General features: G+C 46.4%; 1 protein-coding gene across 1 annotated transcript in view; it reads left to right on the top strand.

The window, feature by feature from the left end:
- The window catches only part of LOC144176017 (ATP-binding cassette sub-family C member 2-like), a 320,694-nt gene that overhangs the window by 146,567 nt on the left and 160,775 nt on the right, over positions 1-13,352 (top strand). The gene's annotated exons all lie outside the window — the stretch shown is intronic.

Here is a 13,352-nt window from a genome sequence, read left to right as displayed (position 1 = left end):
GTCTGAAGAAAGCAACACAAGGTCGCAGACGCTCACAAAAGTGAAGTAATCTAGGCGATCTTAGCTGAACTCTTTACGTATATATGAGAATAGACGGGCGTCGTCAGGTCTTGCTCTCTGCGTTTGCCCTGCGGCACTGCGTTCGAGTGTCCCGTACAGCTACTGTGCACTTTCTAATGTACCTTGCGTCATCTGTCGGCGCGAGAGAGGATAATGACGTTCCTTAGTGATCGGTGAGAGGGACTGTTAGGACTTCATTTCATTCTGTCTCTCACGAGATGTCGCGTGCTATCGCGGTAGCACCGGCTGGCCCTGCTTTTCTACAGCATGTTCCATCAACAGCCTCATCCATGAACACCTGTCGCACCTCTTTCTGATCGTCGCACCGCAGGTGGAGGACCCCGGAACCCCGGGGTGCAACACAGGACCCCGGGGTACAACAGGCATTGCAAAACAAAAATACACTTAAGCCTCGGCTCGAACAGATCACTCACAAAACATACGTGGGAACCGGTCCGGAATTACCATTTCGTAATTATGCATTTTTCCTAGAAGTATCCGCAACTGGAACAGTTTACCTGAACACCTTGTCGTTGCCCGGTCTACTTTTTTTTTTACGAACGTCATTTTTAATAACGAAATTTTGTTCCTTATACCAAGTCTGTCCTATCCGAATGCAGATTTCATGCTTTGTAATCCTCCCATAAGTTAACTGATACTTACATTTATATCGTCCTCTTTGTGAATGATAATACAAATTTGCGCTAGTTATTTTGATGATATTAATGCGTGCGGTGCTAATCTGGTTCAGCTATGTTTGTGGCTATCATCATCTATTGCGCGCATGCTTCGCGCGCATGTGCGATGTCTTGTATCAAGCGCCTGTCTGCGTTGTGTACGTGCATCATAACATGTCAACGTTAGAGGTCAGTTGTCATCGATTTCTAATTCTGTAACCCTCCCCTTAAAATAATTCGTGATTTGGGCGATGTAGGTATTTGAATAAATAAATAGATTAAATCATAAATAAGGAATTGTGAATTCGAAAGTATTTCTTCTATATTGAGCGCCGCAGACTGCACCATTAAGTTTCACGCTGCGAATACGCTTTCCACCGCTGTGTCATTTATTGCTTTTGCACTTATTCTCTGCGAGCGATAAAAAATCTAAGCTTGCACAACGGTACAAGCCTGATGTTACAGCAGAGCTGTCTTCGTCGCACTAAACTAAACTTGACGAGTGCCATATCAGCCACTGAAATCATTTACCCTGTGCATTGCACTCCTGTGGCACTCGATAGCAGAAGGCCAAATAAAACGGAAAGTAAAGTATATGCCTGCTTTATTCTATACGCTATCTTCATTCCTCGTACACTCAATTGCCCATCGCCCCCGAGTCTTCGTCGAGTGCTCGCTCGCCGTTGTTGTTGTTCCTTAAGGCGTGAAGGCCTGCATTACTTCTTGTTTTTCGGCGGGATAAAGTGGTGCTCACACATGCAGATACGACCAATCATCCGTGATCCTCAGTGCCTCCGGCTTTTGACTAAACGTGGCCAAGACGGCCTTATGATCCCTTTAGTAGACTGGCAGTGGCTCCTAAATCCCAGGAAAGTCAAAGTTTGCAAAGATGAAATCAATTCATGTTCCCAGCCCGGTAGTAGGCAGACCGCCCCACTTAAAGGAGACATGAACACAAAATACAAGTGGGGTTTATTAGAAAGACTGGTTTGTCCTTATAACAATGATACCATTATCATCGCAATTTTCGAAAAAATAGCGGAGATATTAAAGAAAACGTGTAAAGCAGTCGGGACCCCTGGCCAATTTCCCGCATCTTTTCTATGACGTCACGCAACCTTGTTTTTGCAATTAGCGGCCGCCTAACTGACCTGCCCCGACGACACATGACTGGACGTCTGTAATGGTGCCTCTAGTTCCATTTGACCGCATCACTTGAATGCTAACGTGCAGTTAACGCACTGAAAATTATATTTTATTGTTGGCCCGTATGAGGTAATTCTTGCTCATAACACGTCACTGTGGCGCAAAATTTGAATGTTGTAAATACTTCATGATTTTTTTTCGTTAAAAAAAACATCTGTTGTGGCTTTAATAAAACTGAGTGAGATACTGAATTCGAGTTCTTTCAAATTAAACGAAGTTCTATTTTTATTTTATTTATTTCAACATACTGCAGGCCCTTCAGGGCCCATGCAGGAGTGGTTACAATTCAAGTTTTCATCGTAAGGATAACATAGGTATTCAAAAGGCAAGAAACACGAACAATCTAGAATACACATGGACAGAAGCATTCTCTACAGTGTAAACGTTTAGTTCACAAAAGGAAGTTATATAAACACTAAATATGCAATTTTTCCTTTTATCAAGCGTTAAAATTCTAGATCATTTATGGCTCTTAGAAAACACTCTTCACCTTCACCTTCTCTTCATGGCTCCTTTAATCTTAAGACAAGCCATCCAAAATGGGCCAATCGTGTACTCTAGGAGCCACTTTTGCATGAGAATGTTGACGTAAAGTCCGCAGCAGAAACGACGGATTTCCGGTCGCAAAGCGTGGGCCGCTTAGTGCTGATGAAGCGCTTCACCTTGTTCTCGGTAGCGTTAGGAGCAATGTAAAAAGGTCTAGCGTGACCGAGCCGTACAGTCGCAGAGCCAGCCTTCCCCTTTTCAAAGCCATCCGCATTCTCGAGGACGACCCGTTGAACGGCGATGTGACTATATGCTCTTTCTTCATTCAAACGCTTAGGTTTTTAATTCAGAGTTTTGTGTAGCGGCGCATCAGCCCTCCTTATGCCGGATTATTGAAAAATACCCCACGTGGGCGCATGCCATATTAGAAGGAACACGACGAGATATAATCACGGGATACACACCCACGTGCCGTCGGAATGTCCTAGATATTTTTTTATAATCATTGACAGCGCAAACAAGATTTTAAACCGCTCTGCTGTTAAAAGAATGAAAAATGCAGTATGACACAACCTTACAGAGACACAGCTCTAACAAACAGTGGTAATATACGCCTTTTGTATTTATTTATAAAGGATACAAAAACTGGGATCTATTATCGCTTTTAAGCAATAAACAGAGCAGAAACAGAACAAGTGACTGCAGACTGTACAAAGAATTATAAACATATTGTCACAAGAACAAAGAGGCAGAGCACAAAGGACAAAGGACTTGGAAGCGTAAAGGGCAGCCAGCAAGAAGGCAGAACCTCTTCTAGAATGCTTGCTGGCTCGTACCTAGTGGTGAGCATATGAACTAGCGCTCTGTTCTTATGTTTTTACAGGCTAAGATTTACGCTCAAGTTTTTAGAGCCTAACCTTGATCACACGCGCGCAGTGACAGCACGTGTCGTCTCGTATAGTGAAGCCAAAAAAATTGACTTCGCAGTTGTTTGTGACCCGTACGTTCGAGGGAAACTAGCCCCGGAGATTTCTTCTCGGTGGTTTAAATTCCACCATGGTCAAACCCCACGGTGCATGGTTGTTTCTCCTAACCCATCTTTGGACATCTTCCCTATTCGTGTGTCACCATTCATCATCGCCCTTGTGTTGCGAACGGCGGACATTTCTATACTTTTGATAGGAGCATACGCCGCTCCATCTGTGGCTGTGGATTATATCCTCGCGTCTTTAGCGTCAATATTAGACGTCAAAATTGTGACAATGTGGTCACTGCAGGCGATTTTAATGCGAGAAACTCGTAGTGGGGTGGTGATGTGGTGACCACACGGGGGCGGCAGTTGCCGCAGTTCATTAGCTCGCGGCACTTGCGGATACTGAATGACCCGAATTCTCGGTCTACGTTTGTCACCGACTACACAGAAACATGGATTGACGTCACGTTCACTGCTGGACCAGTCTGGTCTTCTGGAGTTTTCTGGACAGTTCGGGACACGCCGACCCTGTAGGATCACCGTTTCGTCGTCTTTGGTATAGAAGATGTTCCAATTGAGCGAAAGAAGCGGTTAACCAAAGCTTACGAGTCTCGTCTAGTCGAGGAATTGCTATAGGATCCCTGGTTCCACACTGTATCTTCTACTGGTATGGCATCATGGCATCTCCGGAGAGTCTGGATGGAATCGTCAGTGTGTTTTGTGCGAAGGTCGACTGCCTGAGGAAGCAATTGGAGCGGCTGCCAAAGCGTCACAGGGGAAATGCTTGGTGGACCGATTAATTGGTTTGGGAACGCTCGTCTGTGGGAGCAACGCGTCGGAGGTACCAGATGTGTCGTAATCCCCTCCACCGTGCTGATCTCAGATTTTGGTATTACAAGTTACTCGCTGAGTACAAAAGGCACATCGACGCAGCAAAAGATGAAGCCGTCAGGAGAAGGTGCACTGCAGCCTCCGGTAAGAATTTATTTGGAATTCCCTTCAAAATTGCTTTTCAAAAGTTTTCGTCTCCTTCCGTTCTGCCCCCGCTTCACTCATCTGACATCTCATGTACTCCCCCCACTTTACCATCGGCAGCGTTACTGCTACGAACTTTTCTGCCAACCGATGATTCTGAAGGCGATAACGTTGCCCATCGGGCTATGATGACGCTAATACGCCGGACAGCATACGCCCAAACAACTACAGATTACGAATTCACATTGAATGAACTCTGACTGGCTGCTAGGAATTTAAATTTAAATTCCGCGCCTTGACCTGTTGGTATTACGGCCAGTATGTTGGCCCTTCTTGTTGGGCATGCTTCCCCGTTTTTGCTCTCCGTGTTTAATGCGTGCCTATCCCTTGGCCATTTCCCGTAGGTCTGGAAAGAAGCTAGGGTTATTTTTCTACTGAAACCGAACCGCCCGCCGCATGAACCCTCTTCATACCGCACCATTTACATTTCACCTCTACTCGTTAAGCTACTGGAACGCATGCTGAACGGTCAAATTTACTTCTTCCTGCACACGTCCAGCCTACTGCACGAACATCAGTATGGTTTCACTCAGGGACAGAGAGCAACACCGGCGCAGCACAACCTGCGCTCGCATCTCCAGGCTTGCTATGAAGAGGTACCGTTGGCTCTGCTCATTTCATTGGACTTTAAAGGAGCGTTTGACTTCATTTGGCACCCATTCTTGCTTTACTTCCTGTGAGCCCACCGCTTCCCTTTTAACATTTTCCGCTTGCTTGAATCCTTGTTACATGGAAGGTCGGTGCACTACAGAAGTCAGGTGGGGAGTGTGCGTGTCCGCACAACAATGGGCATCCCCCAGGGCTCACCTTTGAGCCCGCTATTGTGGAACATCGCGATTCATGACCTACTGTGCCGTCCTGTACCACCTACTGTGCATATTCAAGCCTACGCTGACGATACAGTAGTCGTAGTCAAGGGAGGTTGAGAAACTCGCCAACGAGACTCTAGAGAGAATATTGAAATGGACGCGTGCTGCGAATTTAAAATTGAACCCCAGCAAGTGTACATGCCTGCTGGTATCGAGAGGACAGAGAGGTGCACAGCGGAAGCCGACCATTAAGCTGTGCGGCACGACTCTGCGGCAAGTCACTGAGGTGAAGCTCTTGGGTGTAGTGTTCGATGGTCACTTGACCTTTCTCACCCACACGAATCATCTGCGGAACCTCGTTGAGAAGATGTCCGCCGCCCTCATCAGTTTTGCGCGTCTTCATTCCTTTCAGGACCGCAGTCACATTCGCCTTCTTCACCACAGAGCAATTCTGCCGACTGTAACTTATGCTGCAGCGGCATGGTGGGGCGATCATCAGCACCATTTGTTAAAAGCTAAAATTCACTCCTTGATGCGTTCGTCACTGTTTGTGGTCACCGGAGCTTACACCACAACTAGAACCGCGGAGCTGGAACTATTGGTAAACTCCCTTCTGCTGTCGATCAACTTGGACATCGAAACAGGTCTTTTCGACTTTTTTCACCTGCGACAGTCCACCGAGCTGTATGGAACACGCATTTTCCCGGTCGAGGTGGAACATCCTCTTCTCTGGACCTGCTGTCATCCCGCTCTGCGCTTGTCGATTCCACACCGCAGGATAGACTGCCGTACAGCTGCGAGGATGAAGTTGAGCCCTGGTTTACATGCGTACACAAACGGTTCTTTTACCACATCTGGCGGTGCAGCGTTCATTGTGCTCAGCTCGTCTGATGAGGTTTTGGTGACGCAAAGGTTTCGAATTTGCCACCGACCAGCTCTTATGGCGCAGAAGGTATTGCCTTACACCGTTTGTTCCTCTACCTGAAACACCAACAAGCCCTCCTGTACCGTTTTCATTTATTCTGACTGTATGTCTTTGCTTTTGGCTTTAGGAGATCCTTTCAACCCCTCAGTAACTGTTCATGAAATCCAACTAAACTATCAATCACTGGCTTCTTCCGTTCCAGTCTCCCTCTTCCATGTTCCCAGCCACTCCGGTGTGTGGGGCAACGAGCTCGCCGATCTCGTCGCTACAAGTACGGCAACTAGGGGTGCAGAAGTAGAGGGGCGTACTTCGAAGCGAATTGTAAGAGCACGGCTCTTGAAGGCAGATCGGCTGGAGTGGCAACGTAGGTGCAGCTCCGACAACACAGACACTGAGATGTTTCGATGGGTGCCAAGTGTTACCTCCATTCTCCTCCATTCTCCTCCTTATACCTCCATTCTTTCCTCCGCCCCGAAGACTCGCCCAACGTTTAAGAGGACATGGACTGTTTCCCCATTATTTCCACCGGGTTGATCTGATGCATAATAACACGTGCTTCTGCGGACTCAGTGCTCCTTCCGTCAGCCACTATCTCCTAGATCGTGCAAAAACAGTTCCCTTTGTGTCCAGATTAAGACGCCTCGTTCTCCTCCCACTGCAACCTCCTTATTAGCGTCAGGCACTGGACAACGCTGAAGCGGTGAAAATTTTAATAGAACTGGTGGAGTTTCTCGGTAACAGCCAGAGTCGTAGCCAGGGGGGGGAGCACACCGGGCCCATGCCCCCCCTCCCCCCGAAATGTTTTGTGCCAGGCTTGGGTGCGGTTCAAGTAGCCTGAAGAACCGCCTGAAGTCGCATGCAGGCGGGGTACCTGCATTTTTATGGACATTCTTGATCATATAAGCTGAAAACAAGGGCTACGTCAACTTCTGAACCCTGCGCCCACTCTAAATGCTGTACATGTCAACATAGGTATACATCCCGGCTGCTTTTCGCGCCGGATACACTGAGCTGCGGCGGGGACCTGCCGCGAGCCGATCGAGTGAGTCCCGCTGTTTCGCTGGCGGAATAGCATGGCCGGGAAATGGCGGAACAGGAGGAAAAGCCTCATATATGCATACGTGTGGTCTGGACTTTAGCGTGTCATTCCTTGTCATCACACTGGTACAAAGTGTAATAAAATGACAGAGCATGCATGTCAGTATTTTGTTCAGTCAACCATCAATCTTTGATATGTTTATTTTTCTACCGACATCGCATTTAATTGACTATTGCAGTTTCATAATTTGTGTATAAAAAGCATTGCTCTGCCCATGTTGTATTTCCTCCACATTAAAAAAATGTACACCTCTCGTCATTGCGGAGCTTTGTCTTTTTGGCACTATTCCATTGTTTTCTTGACCTGCCCTTTGGTTACAATCAGCATCTGTATTTGCTTAACCGGAAATTTGCTGAAGCCATGTCTGTTCGATTTAACGGCTGGAAAACGAATGAAATTTAAGAACCGTGCTACAAAGTTTAATATTCAACAGCATAGCGATTAGGTGTCCCGCTAAGCTTGAGTTTACTATTTACGTTATTATAGCCCAAAAAATAAGAAAAAGGCGATTACTTAACGACGACGATGCACGTTCGCTAGCCTCACCTTCATAATATACGAATGTGTCTCACGTACAGTCCAGTGCGATTCGAAGGTTATCGCGGGGAAGCTACTCTTTAAAATGAAGAAGTCATAACACCAACTGTAAAAAATCTTGAATTCCAGTTTTGTTATCGTCGGTGTAGATAAAAGGCAACGAACTCTCTGCTTGATAACAACGAATGTAAAGCTTGAAACGCAAGGGGTGGCAAGTCAGTCGTGCGGGCCATTGTTGTAGCATGGAACAGCCAACAAGAGAGAGAAGAGTGCGAAATCTTGATTTTCATGGTTCCGAAAGAAAAGCGTAGGCCGGCGGCACGCTTGGCCGCTCAATGCTAGCGAGATAACCTTCAAATCGTGCTCGACTGTACTTCATAGCTAATGAGAAAACTTATTTGTCCTTTTCCTAAAGGGAAATCTAACACACGCGAATGTGGATAGTGTAAACACCCAGTGTTGGACTCCACTTCGGCCTGACGAACTTCGGGGACTGCGCGCTACTGACGAGCACACTCATGATCCCGTTCGCTAGCGCGTGCCCGCATAACCACCTGCTTTACGGACGAACGAATCACCGGTGGCCTACCAATAGACCGGGGAACGTCAATTTATTTCATCATCATCATCTCAGCTCCTTAAGGTGGGCTTTACTGTTAGCGTTCGGCATACACAAATCGTATGTTGAAGTCCGTTATTTCGAGCTTCGTTTGAAAAACAACGCGCTAGAAGCCTTGCCTACATATTTCCCCCTCTCATCTTTTGGTCGACCGCGGGCCCGCCGGAAAAACATTCCTGACTACGCCCCTGTTAACAGCATGCCGGACATTTCGCGACAGTGAATCTAGCCTCTAGTAGCCGATACCTGTTTGCTCTGCACATGACATCGGCCTTCCCCTACGACCATTGACCGAAGCCTGAAGCCAAAGCCTGTGAAGAAGAGGAAACTCAAGTTCTTCTACAGCTTCTGGGACGTTCGTGGAGTCAACTGTGTCTGTACAGTCATCCGCTGCGTAATTCTTCCAGACGCTGCTCCTTTGTGCTGTGCTCCTGCTGCCATGTGGTCAAACAGTGTGTGCCGTTCGCGATTTGACAATGGTGTTCCCGTGCATTCGGATGGGCGCGGCAGGATTCGTTACCCGCTCGTGTCCTAGTGGCATGTTTTAGCATGTTTAGTGTGTTGTACGCTCACGTTTCGTACGCGTGTGGACAGGCCGGTGGACATTCGTTGCCGTCCGGGTACGCACTGGCCGAACTGCTACGAACTGGCCGAAAGTGTACCAATATGTGGGTTTATTTATTTTTCATTCTGCAAATTGCCTTTTACTACAAAAAGTATGTTTGGGTTATAACCCCTGTTCATTTATTTTTGATTGGCTGCAAACCTGCCATAGCGTTGCTGGAGCGGATGTTGTGCCATAGGTTATTCTTTTTAGTTTTGGGAGGGGGGAACATGGAAAAAGAATTGGAAGAACTCGCTCGTACCTAGTGGTGAGCATATGAACTAGCGCTGTGCTCTTATGCTCGTCTCGCCGTGTATTTTGCGCCGTTTATCTCTCAGATATGTACCAACTGGACCATCTACAATTTGTGTTGATGGGACAGTCTCATCTTTCCTTTGAAGTCAACACAACATACTCAGTGGCGCTATAAAACACCTTTGCAGTGCCCGTGGGCGCACGATGGCGTGTTGTAAGCCTTAGTAAGCCCCGTAATAAAGTGGCCACCGCCGCTCCGCTGAACTACGGGAGCGCGTGGTTGCCTCCACAGGCAGATCAGCCAACGTGGTGTTGACAGACACGCACACACAGACACACACATACACATTATCAAGCACACGCTCATGCACGCACACGCACTCAGACATCATCAAAGATTCACGCACAAACGTAGAAACCCGCAAATACAGCTGCATTACACTAAACGTAATGTAATGTGTTCATCGTTATTATAAGCAACACTGTAAAAATGCATTTCCCGGCCTCTGTCCATGAGAGACGGCGATATAGGTTTTCTTCACTTTCTCCTCTGTGCACGTGCTTACTTTAAGGGACCCTGCAACACTCTTTGTGCAGTCCAAGTAAACCTGCGTGGAGCTTAGATTACATGGCCACGAATACCTGAGCCGGATATTATATGTGCTCGTGAAGCGGTAAGCGTGCAAATCACCATGAAAGACGCGAAAAAATCAAACCGCGATAACTCCAATTCTTCTCATTATGTACTCCTCGCATGGCCTAAAATACGTCACTTGTGCCATGGTTGTCCTATTGGCTGTCGCTGGTCAACTTTGCGGTTTATTTCTCGCATTACCTGTGACGATCCGCCGTCGTCAGCGCTGTGTACCAACCTCTTCTATGTCTGAGCCTATACGCATAGTTTTGTGGCTTATTTTGTGTTTTGAGTGCGCGTGGAGTTTGAGTGACGGACTCAATACTCCCCTTTCAACGAGACCACTCGAGAACAAAAGTTTATTGCTTCAAAAATGTCCTACCAGTTTGAGTGCTCGCTTGCGTGCAGGCAGCCATACCTGCTTTTTTGTGGCACCGGACCGGAAGTACACCCCTCCACGTTTGGAAAAAAAGGGGAGAACTCCCCGGCATGTGATATATCGAAGGCCGCCGAAGAGAATGCCGCGAGCTGCCCCCCTCTGCAGGAGAGAGCGCGCAGCTTTCGTAGAATTGTCCGCGGTCGAGGTGAGAGAAAGAATTTTACGCGATTTCTCACCGCGCGTATATTTGGGTCATAGTGAACGGATTTTCATAATTCTTGAGGGAGGAGATTGCTGGGACAATAGACCTTATCCAAAAATACATTCCGAGTAGTCGTTGGTAAGTGCTGCAGGGTCTCTTTAAAAGGTGCTGTGGGCCGCGCAGTGAGCTGTGATTTTAACCGGGCCGCCGTTTAAACGTTTTGTTCCGCCGCGTAGCCTTATTAGAAAACCATTATCATCGGCGAAGTGGAAGTGGGCAAAGTGCTAGACCAAGGAGTGGGAAGGAAAGTGCCGAGGAGGCAAGGGCACCACGAACAGGTGTTGGGAGTGCACGTCTCAAAAAAATGTGGTTTGGGAGATCCAGGGAATGTAACCTGGGACCTTCACGCCGTGAAGCCGGCAACCTAAGCACTAGGCCATCCAAAAGGCCCGAGAGGTATGGGGTAGCAGCGGCGGGGAACAATAACATGCGAAGTCAAATGGGAAGAACAAAGGTTGTTTTGGCAAGCAGTGCGCATACCCGCAAGAAAAAAAGGCCGGAGTTTTGAAGCGGAAAGAAATAAATCACCAAACCTCACATTTAGGCCCCATAGCGTGCAAAAACCGTTCTACCTCGCCTTCCCAGGCGGTTTTTACGAGACCGGAACGCAAACGCACACATCTGAAAGAACTGAAAAAACAGATAACGGAAGAACTGATAGGGCAGAAGTTGGGAATAGTTATTAACTCTGTTGAAAGAGTGCATAGGATTTGGAAAAAAACCACAATAAAGCACGACCTATAATCATGACCTTTTTTGATTACAACGAAAAGCTTAAAGTGTTCAAAACTGCCAAAAACTAAAAGGAACACATACTTCGATAAAACACGACTCTGCCACAAACACCTACTTCGATAAACCACGACTTTTGCAAGGGCACTCTAGCAAAGCGCAGCAAACTCTGCGCTCGTTCAAGTGATTTCAAGGCTCTAGGCCACAAAAAGTCTCTGGATTACGAGCTACGGGTTGATGACGATATCTATGAATGGGATGAGCAGAAAAACTGTTTGAAACCTATCCGCTTGCAACGTAACCGCAATGACCGACTTTATTACAAGCAGCTGCGTTTTGTCCTCATTAATGCCAGGAGCATTGTTAAAAAGTTCGCGAGCTTGAAAAAATTATATTCACACACGATCCACAAATCATTGCAATTACAAAGTCTTGGCTATCATCAGATATCCTAGATTCCGAAATTGTTCCCCCCAACTCACAAAATGATTAGACGTGATCACGGCTCCCGTGGAGGATGAGTTGCTTTGGTAGTGAAAAAAGAAGTCACTTGTATCACTTTGGTTGAAATAACTGACCATGAAAGTGTGTGGTGTCAAATTTATTATCCTTGGTTCTCGGCGCTCGTAAGTGTAGTCTCTCGGCCCTCCCTCCTCACCCCAATCATTCTTAGAAAACATTAGATTCAGCAGAAGTAAAAACCCAATCAAAAAGTCATATTGGCGGGGGACTTCAACTACCATCAATAGATTGACACACTCTCCACTCTGGGTCAATTGACACAGGGAACTGTAACTTGTTGCTTGAATTGATGCCAAACTTTAATCTCGCCCAACTTGTCAAAGAGGCTACTAGAGTTACACAAAGCACTGAAAGTGTACTAGACCTCATATTTGCTGAAACGTTTCCGGATGGTACTAAACTCAGTGTTTGTGACGGCATCTCCGATCATAGGCTTGTTTTACTTACCGCGAACTTCACCCCTAGCAAAAAGGACCGCGCGAGTGAAAGTGTCTTCAACTTTTCTGCTGCTGATGACGAACCCATTATTCATTCAATTGATTTGTGCCTCAGTGATTTTCAGACGGGAAGGGATGTAACAAGCTTGTGGAACACTTTCAAAAACATTACTTTGTCGTGTCTTGATAAATTCGTACAACGATCAGGAAAAAGAAACATCGCAATCCCTGGATTACACGCGAAATGTACACCTGAAAAAAACGTTATCAAGAAAACGCAAGGCCTCCCGTAGAAATAACAATATGATATCTTCCTTTTCGGAAACACTGAGGAGCAAAATACGGAGTGCTCGGGATTATTTTGTTGGCACCACACTTGTGAACTTTATGAAAAACGCGCCGCAAAAGTTTTGGGGATACCTTTCCGGAAACAAAGAGTCTCTTGACCAGCTCCACGTAGGCGACTGTGAAGTTACTGACCCCCACAAAATTGCTAATGTGCTGAACAGTACATTTCACAGTGTTTTTAGTCGCTGATAGAACCTTCTGATCTGATCTGATAGAACCTTCTATTATTTCACGTAACATAATGCCAGATATAGATTTTAGCGTAAATGGTATTCGCCTCCACCTTTTAAAACTTGACACAAAGAAGTCGTCTGGTCCTGACGGTATCCCTAATGCCTTTTTTAAGCGTTATGTGGATATGATATCGCAATATTTATGTTTCTTTCAATGCGTCATTAAATGAGGGTTCTCTACCTCCTGATTGGTTGTGTAGAAAAATCGTGCCGGTTCACAAGGACGGAAGCAAAGTACTTACCACGAACTACAGACCAATATCATTAATCAGTAGTTGCTGAAAAATACTTGAACACATCACCTCTAGCCTGATAACTACATTTTCGGAATTCCACAACCTATTATTCGCCTTCCAGCATGGCTTTAGGAAAAAGCTTTCAACAACGACCCAGCTCGGTTGAGTTATCCTTGACTTCGCCAATGCCATCAACAATGGAAAACAACGCGCCATCAACAACGCGCGTTGTTGCCATCAACAACGCGCAGCACAATAGTTGCAGTAAGGAATAGATTTAGTCC

Source organism: Haemaphysalis longicornis, unplaced genomic scaffold, assembly GCF_048455015.1.
Source record: "Haemaphysalis longicornis isolate Haplotype H1 unplaced genomic scaffold, Haemaphysalis longicornis Haplotype H1 scaffold_3, whole genome shotgun sequence".
In the NCBI taxonomy this organism is placed as follows: Eukaryota; Metazoa; Arthropoda; class Arachnida; order Ixodida; family Ixodidae; genus Haemaphysalis; species Haemaphysalis longicornis.
The sequence above is the reverse complement of the archived record's forward strand: the minus strand, read 5'-3'. Positions and strand labels throughout refer to the sequence as shown.